Genomic DNA, 20,946 nt, shown 5'->3' on the forward strand with positions numbered 1-20,946 from the left:
CTGTGAATAACAACGATCACCAGAGGATCAGCCCTGATATTTTAGTGACAGAATTTTAAATACTACAATTAGGCCAAAAACTAAACTCAATAAGTATTAGATCAGTTTGTACTTAGCAAGGTAGGAAGAGATGCTACTATTCAAATGCTACTCAAATTGAATACGCTTTAGTTGGACGCTCAGTGGCAGGAGTGCTATTTTCTTTGTATCCTTTCAAAACATTTTTTCTGATCTGGAAGCATCCTGGTCACGCTATTTGTAAACAATTTGATTTGGTCTGTTTTTATTTTCTCACAATAATATTTTGACTGCTGTTATTTCATCAGTTTTATAGTACTAATCATATTGCCCCTATTGAATTTGTCATGGTTGTAGCGTGTGTTTAGTTAATTTCCTGTTTTATTTTGTAGTTCTTCCCCCCTTGTGTCTGGTTTAGCTTTATTTCCTGTCTTTGTCTGTTTTCCATCCTTTTTGGATTGCCTGCCCCACCCTGATTGTTTTCACCTGTCTGATCCCCCTTGTTCATATATACCTATGCACTCCTTGTGTGTGTGTTGTTGGTTTGTCTGTGTTGCCTTGAGTGCCTGCTTCAGATTAGATTTTTTCTCTCCTTGTGATCCCAGTGATCTTTGTGTTTGCCTTTTTGGATGATTTCTTTATTTGAACAATTCCTACATGGACTCCCAGCCGCCTTTAGTTTACGACCCCTGATTCTGTAAGTTTCTTTTATTGATGCCTTTTGTACACTTTACCCTCAGTTGTCAAATGTTTGCACATTGGGTCCACCTTTCAGTGACATTCCTTACAGATTCTTCACTATTCATATTCTATTTAAGTATACATCTGTGTTTTATGTTCGTAATCTCTTCTGCTGCCATCTAGTTGGATTGCCATGAAACCTTTCACAGATATTCATCGCCGCCAGAGGAAAAATCATGCAAACTTGCCACTAATCATGAACTGACCATTTATGATCATCCTAATGTAATAAAATTGAAGAAAAAAAAAACCCCAAAATAAACAAGTTATTAACAACTTGTGATGACCTTTTAATGCTGAACTCAGAACTGCCTTGACATCAATTATTTTATTCATTATCAAGTAATTGTGGCATGACATGTTGTGTCACCCAGTTATTTTCTGTTGATTGGCTTCTTCCCTTTCATACAAGAGTGAATGTGTGAGCAATTTCATTCACCTTCAACATCACTCGCTTCATTTTCAGCTCCTTTTGAATTTGGTTTCAGTCAGTGAAACTTCAGAGGCACAAATCCAGTGTTTGATCGTATGCATCCAGGGCCGTTACTTTGGTGATAAAGTGGGATGTGATTGGATCATGGGATTGGTCATATTGCAGAGTACAGTTCATTCAAGACTTGGGAGTTATAATATCTGTGCATTCATTGCTTACCTATGATGCTGGAATTGATTAAGTTGTTTTGTGAAGTCATGTTTCGATAGATTCAGAGGATTTAAATATTTCCACATGGTTATCAGTTACCCATGAGCAAACTGGAAAACTGTAATTGCTTTCCAAATTGCCTCTTTGAGCAGTGGCTGACCCAATTAGTTTTGGGATTGTGTTTGCTACAGTATCGCCGTCTAACTGTTGCAACTCATCTATATGAATATTTCAAACTCGCATTGGCAGTTAATTACATCTGTATTTGTAACGTGTCAGCCTGCATGATTAGTTAATTATGTTTGCACTCTCTAAACGGTGGCACTGCCAAGTGTCTCTCAGCTGATTCTGCGCCTCTCAAGCAACACTCCTTTTGGTTTCTACCAATGTTTAAACATGGAAGGTAAATCAGTGATAAAAATGAAATTGTCAACATGTGATGTTATAACACACCAACACACACAACTGTGAGTGTGATACATACACCCATATTGCTCATTGTCATAAATCATAAGTAGTGCCTATGTTGACGTGGAAGTTCTGTAGGATTAAAGGAAAAAACATAATGAAACTTGAGAATATGATCTATATTGCTTATTGGACATAATTGAGCCTTGAGGCTATATAATTTTAGAAGTTACAACGGTATGCGAAATGAACAAGCAATAATCGCCAGTGCCTCAGTGTACAGGCAGTCATGTACCAATTAGGTTAACACTGTTAGACAGTGGTAGCTGATGAAAAGATGGAGGCCTCACTGTATGAGTCAGAAATGTGGTTTTTCCAGTCACCAGGCATTAACACATACTTTCTCCTCAGTTTTTAGAAGGTTAAGTCAGACATGCAGTCACTGAGCAGGTTTGTTGGCTTTTTGTCTTAGATTTGTCAGCAATAAGAAAACATGCAACCATTATCCATTATATATGAACTATTCAAAGTGCTTTAAATTCACAGAAATTAAATTGTCAAAGTTGGCTAGTGCATTCAACTGCATAGTGTAATGCCAGTCCAAACTAGCTTTTGTGCCCCTCCCCAAATTTCAATATATTAAAATAAGTTTTAAACATGATATGCATATATTGATAAATCTGCCAAGTTTTGAAGGAAGCAGCTCTGCAACTGTCAAGAACTATTCAATCTAGGACCACGTAGAAAAAAGCGTCTATCTGTGAAAACCTGCAATAACTGTCTGGTGATGGGCTGACTCCATGCTGACTTGTTGCCACATCAACAGAAAACCATCCATGACAGCAGCAGCCACACAGCTTGCCTGACAACGTGTGTCAGAACTGCAGTGCAGAAACTCACTTCCCAAAAAATATGACTTTAGCACATTATACCTTGAGACATACAACAGAGGGAATATTTTATAGACGGGCAAAACCATTTCCCTAAATGAATATGTGATATTTTGGAAATTAACTTTTAATTTTACCACATTGAGTATGTTTTCAAACCTCTGTATTTCATGACAGATGAGCCCTAGACCATCAGAATGACAGCAGGAACAGCTGATCCCTGCAGAACCAGCTTTGGGCTGACCCAGATGAGGACACTCCACTGTAATCAGGCCCCGGAGGTAATCTAGGCAGGACATTATCTGCTTCGCTGCTTCTTTGCAGCATCCAGACCTCTCTGCCACCTGCCCAGGAAGGCCTCACACCTCTCCTCTGCCTCTTTTTCACATTGTTTGTTTTTCTTCTTGCCCTGATTTGCTAAACATTACACTCAGTCATGTCAGATGTGTTCTCAAGAATCATGGATCAATTTTTGTTGGTTATTTCTAGCCATTTTTCCTTGACATATCCCACAAACCAGAGGCCATTTTTTTTAGATTACAAATAGATTTTTTTTACAAGAAATTTTTTTGGCTTGACATTGTTGAGGTTATTTATCAATGTCATTGCAGATTCAGTGATTTATTAAAGACTATTGCAAGATTACATGCAAAAAAGTACATTCGACCTCAATAATGACTTGCTTTAAAAACAACAAAAACATGAAAACAGTCATTTTTCTCAACAAAGACTGCAAAAATAAGTGACAACAGCATTTTTTTCAAGATTATTTACAAGGAAACAGGATGTATGAATAATAATAACTAAGCCAAAGCATAATATTTTTAACACCTATTTAGCAAATCAGGCTTTTGAGGCAGGCCAATGACAAAGTTAAAGGCTATTGCTAATTAGCATCTCTGGTCATAGCAGCGAAGTAATCAATATTGTCCTCAGAATCCATCTTTGTTTGTCTAATGCCAATTTTAGCATGCAATGACCAATCTTTTTGTGTATATAAGCCACAGTATGTTACCAAGCAGGGCTTTTCCAAACCACAGGCTGTTAAAAACATATTAAATATAAAAGCTGCAGAACAAACGGGTTCAAGGGATGTTTTGACAGTCTTTAAAGTCATCAATTCTTTTTGAATGTCCTCCACAAGAACATTTTTTCACAAGAACAGTAGAAATTGCTTCCTGTACTCTGGAAGTGTTTCGACACTTATCTGGCTATACTAGCATTAGAAGTGATATGGGAACATTTCGTAATTTTATCCATAATTTTATCCTTTTATCCTATAATTTTTTGACCCCACATATTTGAAGACATTAAAATGTACAAAAAATTCTTTAATGACAACCACCCTTTGGTTGTTTAGAGTCGAAAATCTCATTACGCTTATGTACACTGCAATTTCTGTGAATTTCTTTGAGTTTCCGTTAAATTTCTTTAATGTTATCAAATGAAAGTGGAGAGGAGAACTGTAATCAATGTGCCCGTATTTCCCAGTAAATTACATTCATCATCCAGTCATTTCTACTACTACTACTACACAGAATCACCAGGACCTGAAGCCTGTGACTCAAAGCTTATATGTTGTTATTATATATGTAGTTATTTTAGTGCAGTCACAAAGAACTCCACATTAATATTTAGGCCCTTTTTTCATGGCAAAAGGGATCAATATGACAACCTAACATGTGCTAACTTTCAGGTAAAGAACTAATCTTGGATTCATAAGTGACAGGTTTGAGGGATGTGTGTGTGTATGTGTGTGTGTGAGAGAGAGAAAATCCATCAAGTTAGCCATATAACATCATAAAAGCTTTTTAGCCTTTCATTTTCAGTTTTACTTCCCTGTTAGATTTTCTTACATCCTACCTACTATGCTTTCTTTGCTCTAAACTTTTTGTCGCAACAATGTGTGACCCACCTTAACTCAGCCCGCACCAATGAACTCGACTAGCTGGCATCTTTGAATCAGTGGCAAGGAATGGATTTGATAATTACGCAATGACTCAGCACTCTGAAAATGTGCCAAATGGATATGATAACTAATTCAACACTGTAAAAGTGGGGGAGTTGGAACTAATAATTTTAGATTTTGACTTGTGTCACATTCACGTAATGGCTGCGATGCCCTTGCTTCATCCTCTGAGGTACATGAATATCTCTCTGTACCTAATAATCAAAATAATAATAATAATAATATGAATAAAATTGATTTTGTATAGCAAATCATATATATAGTGCAGTGTAACTCATAATAGATTGAAAATTGGAATTAAAAACACTAATCAAATAATACTAATAAAAAAAATAGCTAAAATTTACAAGAAAGCCTTTTCATGCAAGTGTTAAGGGCTTCTCAGCAGGTTGTACCACAGCTGACGGGAAACGCTTGAAATACGTCACTCTAGACCAAGCTTGTAGCCCAACTTGCCAGGACTGCAAAAATTGAAAATAAAAAAACTTAAAACTGAAAAATATCGAGAATTACATGAAGTCTTTTTAGTAAAACGGACAAAATTTCAAATTACTACAGTGTTATGAAACTGAAAACTGTCAGTTCAGTGTGTATTTGTTGACTCTATGTTTATCCCTCCCTGATAAATACAATGTGTGCAGATTTAAGAAAAATAAGACATTTCAGAGAAAGCCAACCAAAGACATGCAGCTGTAGTGTCTCTTCTGCTTCTGCTGTACACCGTGTGCACTCGCAGCCTGTCGGATTCATCTCGGCACAAGTGGAAGACGATGTCGGCATGCACAGAGCACACAGACAGGGAGCAGTCACTGTCAGCCCGGAAATCTGTCAAAACAACAACCATCTTAAAAACAAGTCAGTCATACTTAGGGATAACTTCGGAAAGAATAAACAGCCCTGATTGTTATTTCCTGAAATATTTATAGCCCATGCAACTCGAGCTGTGAGTTCTGCAGTGCTTTCCGACAGATCCTTACTATTTCCACGTCTGTCAACACTACCAAGTACGAAAGAGACTGCTGCTGTCATTGGCATCAATGCCAGCCTGCTCTCCCATGAGACCTAATGCAAGCCTTTCATGCTAATAAAGATTTTCTGAGGGCAAATATGATAAATTGAAGAGTGTAGGTACAGTATGAAATGCTTGTGCACTCTGAGTGAGACAAATCATACCCTAAAATGACATTCAGACTGATCTTGCAGGGGATGATGCAGTAATACACTGTGAAATTGATTCCATGAAGTGAATCATGATCTAATCTCGTCGACCAAAACAAGTGGGCTCGTCTCACGGATAAAACATAGACAGAAACAAACCACAAAATGCACCATCCCATTTGCGCTGCTATTACAAAGCTCTTTTTAACATATCACAGAAACCGATTTGAAAGGAGCTACATGTAATGGTTTTAAATTACTGTTTAATCTGACTGGGTTACTTTTGTAATGGTGTGATTCTTACCATTATCTCTTTTCAGAGTGAAATGAATAGTAATTCTTTATATATTCTTGATTTAAGAGACACAAACCCGGGGTGGGATGGTGGTTTTGAACTCAGGTCAGTCAGGTGGGTTATAGCATGTAGTACTGCAGCAGGTTTTAGCTCTGCCTGAGGGGATTCAGGCAGACTCAGCTCTGGTCATGTGTTGCATTCTAACTGTCACAGCAGAAAAATGTGTTTTTAAGGTGAGATGAAGGGTGTGAAGTATGGAGTGCAGGAAAAACAACATTTATAGCAACTCTTTCCTACTGTGGATGTTTCTTAATTGATATCCTGCTTCCAGTGTCGAGTTCTCTCTATATCAGGGTGTGTTTACCACAGCTTATACCAGGTTTAATTATCCTTAGACTTATTCTGATCATGTCTGACTGTCCTCAGGTTGGTTTCAGATTGTTGCCTTTTCTTAAAAAAAAAAAAACCCCGAAAAAACAAAAAACTGACTAATTCACTTTGGGTTTGTTTGGGAATTAATACTTCTTGCATATTCTGTGCGTTAGAGTATTGAAGTGTGACTTCCTGCTTCTTTTTTGACATACTTTGGCATACACGTCAAATAAATTTTCCCCAGAGATGATTTGTCATTTTAGGTAGTTCTTATCATGCTGAAGAATGTCCAAGAATGTTCTAAATGTTATTTAGAAAGGGGTTGAGAGTGCATGAAGGGGGTCAGACGGGTGTATTTTGGCTTTGCTGCTGTACAGTTGCAGAAAGTTGAGACTCTTGTTTCTATATTTCCATGTGCTCACCCATTTGGAACATTATCAAGCAAATGAATAGTCAGTATCTATCAATATCAATCTGACCTTGTTCCAGCTTGTTGGTGCATTTTATTATGTTGTTTCATGGCTGCTTTTGTAAACATGGCTTGTAGCAGCAGTCACATTGAGAGATCTAGAGCGTAAATTTAAGGCACTTTTAGGATTTTGATGCATATTAACTGTAGGACTTTTGGTTTTCACTGACGAAAATTTCCTCTTTTTTTTTAGTTGTTGTTGGTTTTTTTTTAATTGATGTCAACAAATTCCCAGCTCTCATAAATCTCATTGAGTAAAATATTACCTGAACTTTTAGAAATAATAGCAAAAAAAAAAAAATTCCCTTCGAATTAATGAGAAAAAATAAAATAAAGTGGAAAAAATTCACAGTGAATTCAATTTTTCCAGTGGATGTCACATCAGTGATGGGCTATCCTGCTATGTATAAATTCAAAATGAATTTGCAACGAAATACAATGACAGTATGTGTGCAGTGGCTCTTTGACAACAATGGCTCACTTTAAGAATGTATTACACATTGAGACAAACGGTTCCACATAATTGGCACTAAAAAGCCCTCCAGACAAACCCTATACTTCAGATATGGGTTTAATTGTCCAGAATATGATTGCTAAGTGAGAGATCCCCTCACTTATCAAATTAACGGCTTTGAAAAGTGGGACTGTTAAGTACTTAGTGCTTATTAAAGTGGAATAGGTCATGCCAAAGGTAAGCTGTTTATCTTTTGCAGTGGAGGGACGCCTCCAGGATAGAAGGACAGACATAAAAAGAGGTTTTCCTTCACAATCCAGCCTTTCGTTACTGACAAGCTGGAGAGTTCCATCATATTACAAAGTAGGGGTTTGCAGGCAAAACATTTTGAAATTCGTATTTGTAAAGCAGCAACAGGAACAGGGCTACCCATAAAGAGATGCATGATACTGGATAGACCCACACGTTATTTCTTGCATAAACGGTGCATACTAGCTCATGTTTTATTCATGGAGAGAAAGGTAGTATATGGCCACACATGAGCTATCACATTTCTCAGTGCTCATTTATAGCTCTCTTGTGTGAGCCTGGCTGTGCCCAGATAACAGTGAAACTGCCTGGAGGGCACACACAACACCCCAAAGAGTAATACAGGCCGTCATAACACCCAGCAAGAAACATGGTAATGCAGGTAAACTCAAAAGTCTTATCAAAATGCCATACACCTTTCAACGCGGTGAGTGAGTGGTGTGGACTGGCTGCCAGCTGGCCTGATAACACAGCAGACATCTCAGGTCCAAGTGTGCTGGTCTAGCAGCACTGGCTTTTACCGATTTTTGTACTGTTCGTTGCATTGATTTTCAATAAAAAATCGATCATGATGAAGTAACAACTTAAGGTTGTTATTCTAAAAACTACAGAATTTCTTCTGCATTGTATAAAATATAAGCGCTTCAGTCACTTTAAATTTTGCTGCTGCTTAGCTATTTTGATTAAACATGTATTCCATTATCTCATTATGAATATGAGTATACTATATAATTCTTACAATTCTGAGGTGAAGGGTTAATGTAATTGTTCATTTTGCCTTGAGATCACATTTGAGAGGCACTTGATTCGACCAGAGGGGTTTTGTGCTCACCAGAGGGGCACTAATGTCGGCCAGGGAGGGGCATTAGGTTGCCCACATGCCTCTATGGTGTGACATCAGGACAAAAATGAACTTTCTATAAATGGGACACTTTGGCACTCGGAGCAATAAGGGCACATGCAGTCAGGTTTTTGCTTCACAATGCAATTTCCATATTTTCACACTCAAGAGTCTTTTTCAGACCTTTGAAGGTAATGACAGATCAAAATATGGCATTAGCACAGACAACAGTCCCTGTTTGACCAGCTTACAGAAATGGCAACTCCTATTTGACCTTGAGAAGCAACTTGCAAATATGCTCAAATACTATTCTTCATAATATATTTGCATTCTTTCAACCTTGCGTGCTCTGACAATGACTCAAGACGGCCGCTAATCCATTCTAATATTAGAAACCATATGTTAAGAGAGATAAGTGTTTGACAGGGTGGCTCTTTGGAATCCGTAATGCTCAGGGCAAATTTTGCCCAGTGGGTTGTCCCAGAGTCATCTATCTTAGAGAAATTTTGCCTCTGAAGTTGTTGCAGACCCCTCAGTGTCACAACTTTAATAGAGACAAGGATTTGGTTTCCTCTAGCCCCGTCTTTATTTGGATGCAAAGCATCAGCAGAGATAGAGAGAGCTTTTTCCTCTGTTTTACTTTTTCACACATACATGATAAAAATACTTCATGGCAACAGTGGCTGAATAACTTAATAAGTCAGCATGTCTCCGTCAATCAGTTTTTTATATTAAATGTTTTGGTTACGTAAAGCAATGCTTGATGCCACTCACCACAGCTCACCATCAAATTTTACTTTTGTAAGAGATTTGACTTGGTGTGAAAGAAATTCTTAAAGTTTCTTGTCAAACGCAAGGCTGTTAGTTTGCTTTGCCCCGCAGGTATAAGCAAGTAATCTTTTGAATGCTGACCCACAATGGGAGTACTCGTATTAAGTAAAGGTGCACTCAGTATATTATTTTAATAATTATAATTAATTCTCATTAAGAAGAATTTTGTTATTTACATGAATGACAAACATGTATGATTTCTCCTCTTAAGAAAATAGCTTTACTCTGGTGGTTTGCTTATGCTTGATGACAAACTGGCATGTTTAGAAGACTGGTTAAACTGTTCAAGTTACCTGACAATGAGGAAGAAGACCTAAAGACATCGTCATTAGCACCATGCCATAGTAATATCATTTCCATCCTTTAATGCTGCCAAAAAGAATAAATATTGACTTATAAGACTAGAGTATATAAATGCTCTCCAAATATGCAGGCCCCACGTTAGGGTGGTTAGGCACAGCACAAAAACTGATGTGACATGAGGAGTATAAATACCTCATTGTCACGAATTTGCTGAAAGCTTTTAATTCATGGCGCTTTGGCTGCTGCTGCATCACTCTGTATGGATATGAGTTTGCAGGCCAAGTAAGAAAAGGCCAAGGTGATGTGATTATCTAAGCAGCAGCTCACGGGTTACAAAAAAATCTATTATGTGAGCGAACAGAGAAATTAATCCAGCAGTATCTTCTCATTGTGTTTGCCTTCTCTTTTCAGGTGCATGTAAGGACATCTGGTTCACATTGACCCTCAGCACTTTGTCAGTTTGTGAATCAACCACATATTGTAAAGACAAGACAAGAAATCAGTGCATGATGTTTCCCTTAAAACTCATTCTTACCATTAAGGCTCCAACGAGCACATAAAAAGAAGTTTACTTTTATAGTGATTAATCTTTGAAAACTCAGCCTGGATGTGATATTTCTTCCTAAGTCCATGTTTGACATTGAGCTCTTGGTGTGTCGTGGTTTACAGAGAGGACACAGTCAGTAGGCTTGGAAAAGGATGGAGGGGGATTAATTATATTCAGGAGGAGGGAACACTGCCACACTAAGATAACAAAGGCACAAAACAAATCTGACATGCAAGTTTGCTTTGGGTTGTCTTAAGATGCCCCAGATGCTGCATTGATTGTCTTTTATTATATCACAGTACACTGGATAAAATGACCAGCTGTCATTTCGTACACTCATTTTCTTATGTCTATTGCACAGTCTTAGCTTGGCAAACAAATGCCGTTAAGCTCCTTGTTACTGGAAATTATGTGTAATGAAAGAAAGCTTCCATGTTCTGCAGATTTTGAAATCGTCCTCATATAATTGGATTTGGGCAACATTGTGCTATGTATTGATGTCAAGTTGTTCCAAGTAAAGGGTGGAAATGCTGACTTAGGACTGTACACAACCTACTTTGTCCAGCACATTGAAAGAATATATATATAGTGATAGTATAATATATAGTGATAGTCCATCACTTCAGTAAATTTTCCTAGAGATCTTCACAGATTTCTGTAGGAAGAGGTTTTACTGAAGCTAATGTCACTGACAAATTGTGAACAAAGTGTTAAGAGTTTTCATACCTTAACTCAAATTAGGTATTCATTTCAGTTTGAAAAACCTGGAGATCAAAAATCTGCAGATCAAAAATCAGTCTATCAAAAGTAACATAACACCTCAGCCATCTGCCTGAGCTTGCTGCCCTCTGACAATATAGACACATTAGTTTTGGAGTGAGAACACTAAATTAAAGAATTTCAAGAAAAGGTTTTCACAAGGGAAATGACAGAAGCTTTATATGATAAACTATTATAGTGGTTTAGTTTAAATGAATAGTCATCTCAAATCCATTTGCCAATTTACAGTCTCCAGATAAAGGACACCTCTACCAGCTTCGTATTCACAGCTGAGCTTTCTTTCTTTGTTTTAGCGCATTTCTAATCTCAGCTACCACGATGCATGAGGGAAATTGCATAGTAGCTAACATGAATTTAATGTTGTCATGTGGCTCACTGCCAGCACTGAATGGCACCTGCACACTTTAAATCTCAGCAGCTGGTCCCGACTTTTTTTTTTAGATTTTTGTCTCCATTTGGCCATTTTCTGTTATGAGGAAGAAGAAAGGGGAGGCAGAGTGGATGGGAAGACTTAAATCTCTTCCAGATTCACAGCCAGCATGTTGAGTACATCATTTGGCAGAATGTTGGTGCTAAACCCCAGATTACAAACAGTGACAACATTAGTAGCCACACTAGCATTGCTCTATTGATGGCAATGATTGTGCTCACTTTAGTCCAAACTTCAGGAGGTCAAAACAGATTACCATGACATTTTGTTGAGATTTTCAAGGTCCCTGCCTGATTAAGCCAATTGACTTTGCTGGTCCTCTCATATTCAATCTAGAATTACCAAGAGATCAAAATTTTTAATCTTAGACACTCTTGGAAAATGTATTGACAGAAACTTTACTGTGGAACAAGGGTTACGAACAGTACCTATCAAGATCCAGTGACTACTGATTTGTCCCTAGTAATAATTTAGATCAAAAAGAAGACAGAGTATGTCTGTCAATGTTTCTCTGCATCTAGGGTGGGGGACAGATATTTTGTTCCCAGGACAGCTAAGACATGACCTGGGAGTAAGAAAAAATAAATTAGTTTGCAGCACTACTGAATGATGCTCATCAGAGATGATTTAAAAGTGGTTGTGCGCTATGCTGACAGGAAAATAAGTGCACCACCCCAAGTCCTGCCTCCCTAACCCAATACAGGAATTTGATATCAGACTTTCACTTTGTTCTTTATTCTCTGAATCTGCAATAACGATGGCGTGTGTGCATTTTTTTCTGTTCGACTAATTGGGTAATGTGTTCAGTCATGATGGCAGCAAAATTAAAGAAAGGTGGACTTGAGTAGCAACTTTACAGTAATTTAAAGCATATGTCACTTGTCACACTGCTAATGTGTAGAGTGAAAAATAATGGTAATAACAATAACACTCAGCAAAGCTGCTAATATTTCTCCACACTCTTCATAGGGATTGCATTAATGTACTATTTTGTCAGGTGACAAAAGCAACTTGACCCTGTAGTAGCTCAGACAGAGGCTGATGATGTGCTGTAGAACAGTAGTTCATCAATGTGTCTCACTCTAAAGGGTACAGTTCCTGGGTTGGCATTGATGATAATTTTTTGCTCTGAAGAAGCAGCCAATAGGAAGGGTGAGTCCTGGGGAGACTAGGCTGAATATGCACTGATCTGCCCCACCTGATAGCACTGCATTTCTCAAGCATTTATATCTAACATTAACATGCATCACCCCTGATCCTGTTAACAACCAATAGCCTATTGACTGCATGTTTGGGATCTTCATTGTCTCATCCACATTTTACACATTAATGAGCATTGAAACAAATGTAGGTTTGTTTAATTTTCTAATAACTAAAGAGGCTCCCCTAAAAAGTGTTTAGCTCAACAAGTTTCCACGCCGCTTCATATGGAAAAAAAGTTGGCTCTGGAGAACACCAGACGAGCCCTGAGGGCAGTAAGCCAGGGGGCAAATAAGGGAGTGTCTCAGTTCCAATTGAGCTGGCATCACTTTCCGATTGAAAGACTTTGAAGGCAGCCTTTTGAGGCAGCTTCCGAATATCCACGAGACAGCAGAGCTGAAGACTGAAATCAAAATCAAGACTTGGCCTGAGTTTGTCCCTCGCTACACTGAAAAGCATCATCTGCTGACATAGAACAGAGCTTTGAATATGAATATGTGTCACTTGAGACAAGGAAAGAACCTTGAAGAAATGGTTACATTTTTTTTACCTTTTTATTTCCGAATTGTTTAGCCTTCATGAGAGATGGTTGAGAAGTGTACCAGTTTTTGAAAGTGGTGATCATTGTGCCTTACACAGTGCATTTGGTGTCTAACAAACCTCAAGACAGCTAATGAAATCAAGTGACAAAGACCATGAGCAAGTATTTTGCTTTACATGCTGCGCACCTCAACATCTTAGTCGGAGGGTTAGGAAGATGAAATCATTTGACTTTGGTGATTTTTCTCCTCTGGTACCACCGTGAAGCAGACAATATTGATTTGAAGTGAAATGCCTTACCAGCTATTGGCTAGAGTGAAAGTTAATGTTGTACAAACTTGTCACAAGTGTATGAGTTTGAAGGACTTTGGTGATCCCATGACCCTTCCTCTACTGCTAGCAGGTCAAAGTTGTCTATTATATATTCATACATCTCAACATATTCTAGGTGGATGATACAGAATTTGTACATGCATTCAAAACATTTTTGGCTTTGAGTTTTGGATAGATTGTCATGAAAATTGGTAGACATTCATGCAACCCTTCACTGAACACAAAATCACAAGGGGATGAAATGTTCATGTCTGTTTTTTAGAAAGAAATGTATAGAGAAGCCACTGAAGCTCTACCTTTTTATCTTGCATGCCACAGCGGTCAGTTGCAAGCAATGTTCTAGAACATATTGGAATACTGAGTGTATGTCTGCATTTCTGTCTCTCGCATTTGAAAGGATATTAGTCTGCACTGACTGGTGCAGTAGTTGTAAGTGGTAGGTGCAACAGGATGGAGAAACGGTTTTGATGACTGCCAGAGTTCACAATAGCGTACGGTTATGTAACCCTCACGCCATTCAGGCTATGCTCTCAGCCTTAGTGTCCAAGGATCTTCAGCTGCTTTCACACAGAAGGACTTGATATTTAATACTTCAACGTCACTCACCCTTCAGAAACAGTTCCATACCTCTGTTGTGTGTTGCTTTCAAAGGTCTTAAATCCTTCTCAGCTGTCACAGGAACATGTACAATTCACTAGTGTTTCAAAGGAGACTGAAATCTGTGGACCTTCATCTCAGTCCATTTCCCACTATGAAATTGGACAATAAAAAGGGAGATATTTTTAAAGGAAAATGGTTTTGTCATTGAATTTGAAAAAGAATATTTTTTGGAAAACATTTAAGTAGGATTTATAGAAAAAAGGGCTCAACATTCTGTTTGTTTTCATTCAGAAGGAACCCAAATTGGTATCAGCTGATTTTTATTCTGGCCATTAAATCAGAGATTACTCACCTTGTAGTCAAGTCAAAAGGTTTTTATTGTCATTTCAGCTGTTTAAAGTAGTGACAGCGTTACTCGAGGGGACAAGCTGCTACATTAGAAATTAAACACAACACTGTACATAATGCAAATTGATGCAAGACTACATAACGCACAGGACTATACATAGTGAACAAGGACGGTGCAGACTAAACACACAGCACAGAGACTCTACAAGACTATACAAACTGCACAAAGACTAAAGATACAATGAAAAGAGGATGCTATCGGGAAGATAATACAATGAAGAAAGAGCAGTAATCTGGGTCTGGGTGTGGAAAATAATTGCATTTGTCCTTCACTAATGATTTTTCTTGAGTAGTCCAAAGCTAAGGAGTTATATTGCAAGTTTCCCCTATAGCCCAACAGAAAGGGTGAGCTTGGGGGTCTCAGAGGCTCAAAAGTGAGCATAGGACCAGTGCAATCAACAGCATGACAACACACAAGCCAAGCAGATCAGGCTGTTCTCAGCAGGTGAACTCACATAATCTCCAGTGATGGTGACATAACATGGAGGGAAAAAGGGACAGTTAGAAGAATCATGCCAAGGTCTACTTTTGACACCAGATGAATCATAAGTCATCTACAATCAGAAAAGGTACAGGATTCAGTGAGAGCAGGAGGAGTATGGGCAAATAATAATGGTCACAGTGGACAAAAAAATGAATAAGCCTGTCCTTCAATTCATATATAAAGAGCCTCCATTGGCACATTTCATTGTTGGTCCAGGCTGTATTGTTAGTATTTTCAAAAAGAATGCAAGAAACAAGTGCGAGTGGTAGAATAATCCTGTTTCCACTATAAATATGTTTTGCTAGACTCAAGGTTGCTGAAAACTTTCTGATCAATCCAAACCCGGGCGATCACACATACAAGTGAAGGAGTGTGAACTTGTAATTAAGGACATGTCACACTTGTATTGTAGAGCAGGACATGAATCCTTTCTTTCCAGAAAGGCTTCTGGGTAGAGGCCCTTATGGAAAACTTATTTCTGAGAGTGCATAGTTGCATGGTTCTTGTGGTAATAAAACCACTCAGGCAATCTGAACTAACATTATCAATAGATGTACAAACTTACATAACATGGCCAGAAATGATTATAAGCTGCAAAAGCTGCTTTGATAATGAAAACAAATAAACAAGTTACAAACAAGCAGGAAAATAAGGAGCTTTTGATAGCTACACTTTCAGTGCTTTTTTATGGTCTTCTCTAGAGCTGGAATTCTTTTGAACTTCATATTCTATCAGTGGTAAGATTTCTTTATTTTGATCTTAACTGATTTGATCAATATCTTTTTTTTTTTTGTTAAAAAAATCCTCTTTTTATATAAATAAAAGGGAATGAGTTACAAAACCATGAAACTGTTCCATAGACCAGAGGACAGCACATCCATATTAGTATTTTATAGTCTAATAACATTTTCAGTTACTCAGACATAAATAGAAGGACATGTCCTTCTGTTGGGACAGTGTCCCTTCAGGGAGCACCCAGGTAAGAGTATAGAACATGACAGCCAGTGACATGATGACAGCCAGTGACATGATGACAAGCCTGAACATAAATCTCTTGAAGCCCTTCACTAACTTATATTTATAACTGCTGCTGCTGACCTATAAAACCATTGGATATGTTTCTCTAGAGACATTCAGCTTAACTTTTATTGGTAGGCCTACTTGATGTCTCATACAGTATATTAAATATTTTACATGGATTTGTCAACTTAGCCCTCTCATACCAATATTTGATCATCAGAGGTTCTCTGCAACATCCAACACACTTTTTTTTCTTGTTTGTTTTTTTTAATGCATGCAGTAAGCAGACAGCAGAGAACAGATGAAGAAGCAGTGCAAGAGGAAGCAAAACACGTCACACTGATAATTGTTCACAACGTATGTAAGAAAGATGTGCCAGAAACAGCTCTATGGATCCTCCAGAGTAATCAATAGTTCCCCTCCTCCCATCTTAAACACTGTAGTCCCATGTCCCTGCAAGTGTCTTTTCCCTTGTGTCTCTCCCTGGACTCCTGTGCAGGAGTGTCCCATTCATTCAGGAAAATGATACATCTTCACAGGTTGTTTACACTGAGGGGGCTCTTTACTGGGAACTCCTGTACAGTCTAATACAGTTCAATACAATGCAACAATTGAGTCAACACCTCTGTGACAGTGTATTATTGTTGTTAGGAATCTGCAAAGTATATTATCAAATGTGATGCAGTAAAAGTAGCAGAAAATGGAAATATTCAAGTAAGGTACAGATACCGTAAAACTGTACTTAAGTACAGCTCTTGAGTAAATGTACTGTTACTTTACATCATTGCTGTAAATGTAAAAGTCAGAGGTCACCATCTGGGAAACATGAGCATCTGTACAAAATTTTATTCGCACCAAATGTTGGACTGACCGCCTGACACTGACATCCTGAGAAATATTTATATTATAAAATACAAGTATTCAAATTTGTTGACTATAAAAGAAATTTGGAAAATAACCACCTTTATCATTTCAGAATTCACCTTTTGACTTCTAGAAGGTTTTATTACATCTTGTCACATATTAGGCCAATCTGTGCAGCAGTTAGTGTGAGCTTTTGACCAATGCTGCTTGTGGTTGCATAAACAAACATGTACACTATGTTCACTAGTGTGGATAAACTACAATGAATACTGCATTTAATTATACTAACATTCTACACTAACACATGATTTGTGTAGGCAGGCCAAAAATATTATGCAGTCAACAAGTTAGTTTGTTTGAGTCAAGAGCTTTGAGTTCTTGCAAATGCTTGTTCATAGTAGGACTGTGGAAATAAGCCCCGTTAGGACCACTGCTTCAGTTTTTCTTCTTTTAAGTGTTCACTCAGGGACTGGCAAATAAGAACCTTTTAGCAGAATAAAATGAGCATAAGCCAAACTAGAAACTCAGTGACAGGTGCCAGGAAAAGGTGCGCCGCTTTGGTGTCAAGCTTTGATATTTGCTCCACAGACACATTTTTTAGACGTACACTTCTAGCCTGTAACCTTCAGTGGGAGTGCTGATCTATCATCTTTTCTCCAATCTAGACTTATTATTGTCAGGCTCACTTTGGTTTCCTTTTAATCTAAATACGGGTGAAATCAGAGCTGTGGCATTTTTCATTCTTTGTTGTTCTGAATACTTTTGCCTTTAAGTGTCTCATCAAAAGTATGATATCCCTCCGGTCCTTAAAATAATAAGTCTGCTTCCTGGTGTGGAAAGTCTGTATGCTATTTTATTCATTTGCATTACACGAGTCCTGAAAAACAGATTAGTCCACATGACTGAAATGTTACAGTAATGATTTTTTGAACTGCAACACTGTGGCATAAGATTGCAGCAGGTACTCATCTGATGAAAACTGTTGCCTTTTTAAACTTAAACTGTCATAAAAACATTAAGTGGGCACCCAATTACAGGGCTCATTTTATACCTGCTGAACTGATGAATCCACACAAATGACTGCCAGCACGCATACACTATTTATGGATCCTCTGGGAATCTCTATTTTATGACAAGGTTGAGTAATTTTAGAGTAGCAATATTGACAAAAGTGTGTTAACATCTTTATTATGTGAATATGTGGTTTTTATTTCAAACCTTGATTAATCCATCAGTTTGCTTGCTGCTTATTGCAGTGCAAAAAAAGGGGAAACCGGGGCATACGAGCTGTCATTTTCCAGATCCTTGTTGACTTTTCCTTGAGTTGTTTCCTAGGCAAGTCGAGAGATATTTTGTCCTGGCTCTGCCCTGGGGTTTCCTCTCAGCCACCCCTCAGGGGAATCCTCACTCAGTGTAGAGGAGCAGCATTATTACTGATAGGTCCTCCTGGGTCATTGAGTTCTTCACACGTTTGAGCAAGTCAGGCTGCCATGTGAAAAAAAAAAAAAAAGTCATTTTGTTCTCTTGTATTACCAGTCAAAAAAGTTTTTCTTCCCACTCAGACCTTGTGACCAAAAACTGATTTGTGCTTTCTAACTAATCATGAATGACTGCAGCCACTGCAATCGATCCCGTGGTTCTTTTTGTTACAGTATTCATGACATATGAATTATTGTCCAACAAGGCTAAAATGACAACATCATATTAACGCCATATGTCACTGTCTTTGGATCTCAGCCTTGATATCCTGTCAGTGTACTTCACAAAGAAGAAAAAGGGCGAGCAGTCATGTCAGAGCGTAACAGCTAACATTTTGCTGCCTCATTTAAAGGAACAGTTTCACAATTTCAGAAATTCTTATTCAAAATCAAAGTCAAGCATGAGGTGAGAAGACTAATTAACTCTCATTTCTGTATGGTAATACGAAGCTACAGCCTGCAATTATACTATACTAAGCTAAACTAATTATCTCCTAGCTCTATGTTCATATTAAGCATACAGACTTAAGAGTGGTATCAACTTCTCAAGTTAACATTTGGAAAGAAAGTGAAAAGGCACCTCTCCCAAATTATCGAACTATTTCTTTAAAACATCTTTGATAATGCCTCAAGGAACCATGACTCAATACCCAGAATTTGAAGATCGTACTGAGTGTATGACCTTTAAATGGCTTGCAGAAGTGGATCTAGACCCTGGTATTCCCAGAGAAAACCTAGTAATATTATCTTAGCCCTTTTCCCAATTCACAGAGCACATATACTATAGACAGGATTAACAAACTCCCTTGGCCCTTGTTTTATCTCTTAAAGTGTAGTCTATTCTTCTATGACCAGGACAAAATCTAAATTTTTTACTTTGCCATGAGGCAGACTCTTCTCCTTGACAACGAATTTGTAATCCTGTATGATGTGATCCTTTAACAGTTCTGATGGATAACTCAAGAGATGTGAACCATATTTAAGCAAAATGATGAAGTTAATGTATACTTGTCACACCCTGTCACATCACAAATTCAAATACCTTGGAACTAGTGTGTCTGTGTGTGTACATGTACGTGTAAAATATACATTGCAGGTCAGAGACACTCTCTCCTCAAGCGAATGGATTGTTTTCATACCACAAGTCCAGTAGATGAGGACAGATGAATTTCCCCTCCATTGGTTGACAATCTGATAGAGACTGTGTGCACGCAGCAGGTTGGAATATTTTACAATTTGTGGTCTATTTTTTCATCTGCTGCCTCCTTTAAAAAAAACAAAAGTTACTGTGGAGATAAGCACAGCTTTGCACACAACATACTGCATCTCCTGCCACCCACTCAGAAACTGGATAAGTGATGAAGCTACCTAGTGAAGAATCAGATCACTGCTCCCGAGTCCTGAGTTGTCTCTCTTTGCTGCCCCCGTTTTACTACACGATGTAAGCAAAAATAGCTGCAAGAAAGGTCTGGTGTGTCATGGGAAAAGTTGCTCGCCAACAAACATCGGAGTTTCTCACCAGACTTCAGAGAATACCTGAATCCAAACATTAAAATAAGGCATTATTGTTGCTGTTGGTGGAGATAAAGGGCCTACAGTTTGTATTACTGGAGTTTGGAGATAACTATAATCACCAGCAGCAACTGACTCTCTGGAAAAAAAGCTGTCAACTAAACTTCCATTTTCTCTCTTTGTGATTTCTGCACTTCTTTGCCAGTTTTTTTCTCCCCTAAGGCACAACTGATGCAATGTCAAGGAAAAGTTGCTTTACAGCAATAGGCAATGTTTTAAAAACAAGTGCTGTAGCCTCACAGTTTTCACAGTATTGTGGGTGGTTACAACATCACAATCAAAATAACTTTTATTTTAACAAAACTGCACTTGTGTATGTATTAGTCATGGTTTAAGTAGTTATTTCAGTCTGACAAAAATTATTTTTTTTTCTTTTTTTTTAAGTTTTAAGGGAGTCAGTGGCTGCAAGAGGGCCTCAGGCATTTCCCAGTTTCCAGTACAATATGAATAATAATTTTTGTTTTATTTTCTAATCAGAATACATAGCCACACACACACACACACACACACACACACCCACACCCACACCGTAAACTGGGAGCAGAACTGGAGCCACAACTACAGACTGAAAGCCTACTTTCAATTTACATTTATAGAGGTCACTTGTAATAGCGAGGAGTAGCCATTTATTTCAAGAACTTAATTACACATCTTAATGATAGAGGACACACATCACCTTTATACTAAGATCTCCTGATCGGCAGCCTTTACACAACAGAATGGATTTGAATTTGCTTGTAATTATTTCGAAGCCTGCTCTGCGCTACAGTGTGATTACATCAGGGTGACCTCCTCACCGATCGCTGTGTTCAGCTGAGCTCTGACTGTTCCTTGCTGCAGCACTAAAGCCTACTGTGATGCCACATTTAGTTCTCATGCCCACAGACTCTGAAACAACCTCCCTGTTGCTTTGAGGGTCTGAACTTCTTTTTAAACTTTTGAAGGAAAAACTGCCTTTTCCAGCTTTCTTTCACTCACTCTTACTGTAC

The 20,946-nt window shown here is 38.1% G+C and overlaps 1 long non-coding RNA gene across 3 annotated transcripts in view; it reads left to right on the forward strand.

Moving 5' to 3' along the window:
* Positions 1–490: 490 nt before the first annotated feature.
* Positions 491–20,946, forward strand: part of LOC124049914 — a 74,210-nt gene continuing 53,754 nt past the window's right edge. For 2 of the 3 annotated variants that reach the window (XR_006841501.1, XR_006841503.1), the window contains exons 1-2: positions 491–715; positions 2,878–2,981. This is a non-coding gene — a long non-coding RNA (uncharacterized LOC124049914). Of the gene's footprint in view, positions 716–2,877; positions 2,982–16,323; positions 16,400–20,946 lie in introns of those variants that run through there. The other variant, XR_006841502.1, reaches the window with a different exon arrangement.

Source organism: Scatophagus argus, chromosome 18 (genome assembly GCF_020382885.2).
Source record: "Scatophagus argus isolate fScaArg1 chromosome 18, fScaArg1.pri, whole genome shotgun sequence".
In the NCBI taxonomy this organism is placed as follows: domain Eukaryota; kingdom Metazoa; phylum Chordata; class Actinopteri; family Scatophagidae; genus Scatophagus; species Scatophagus argus.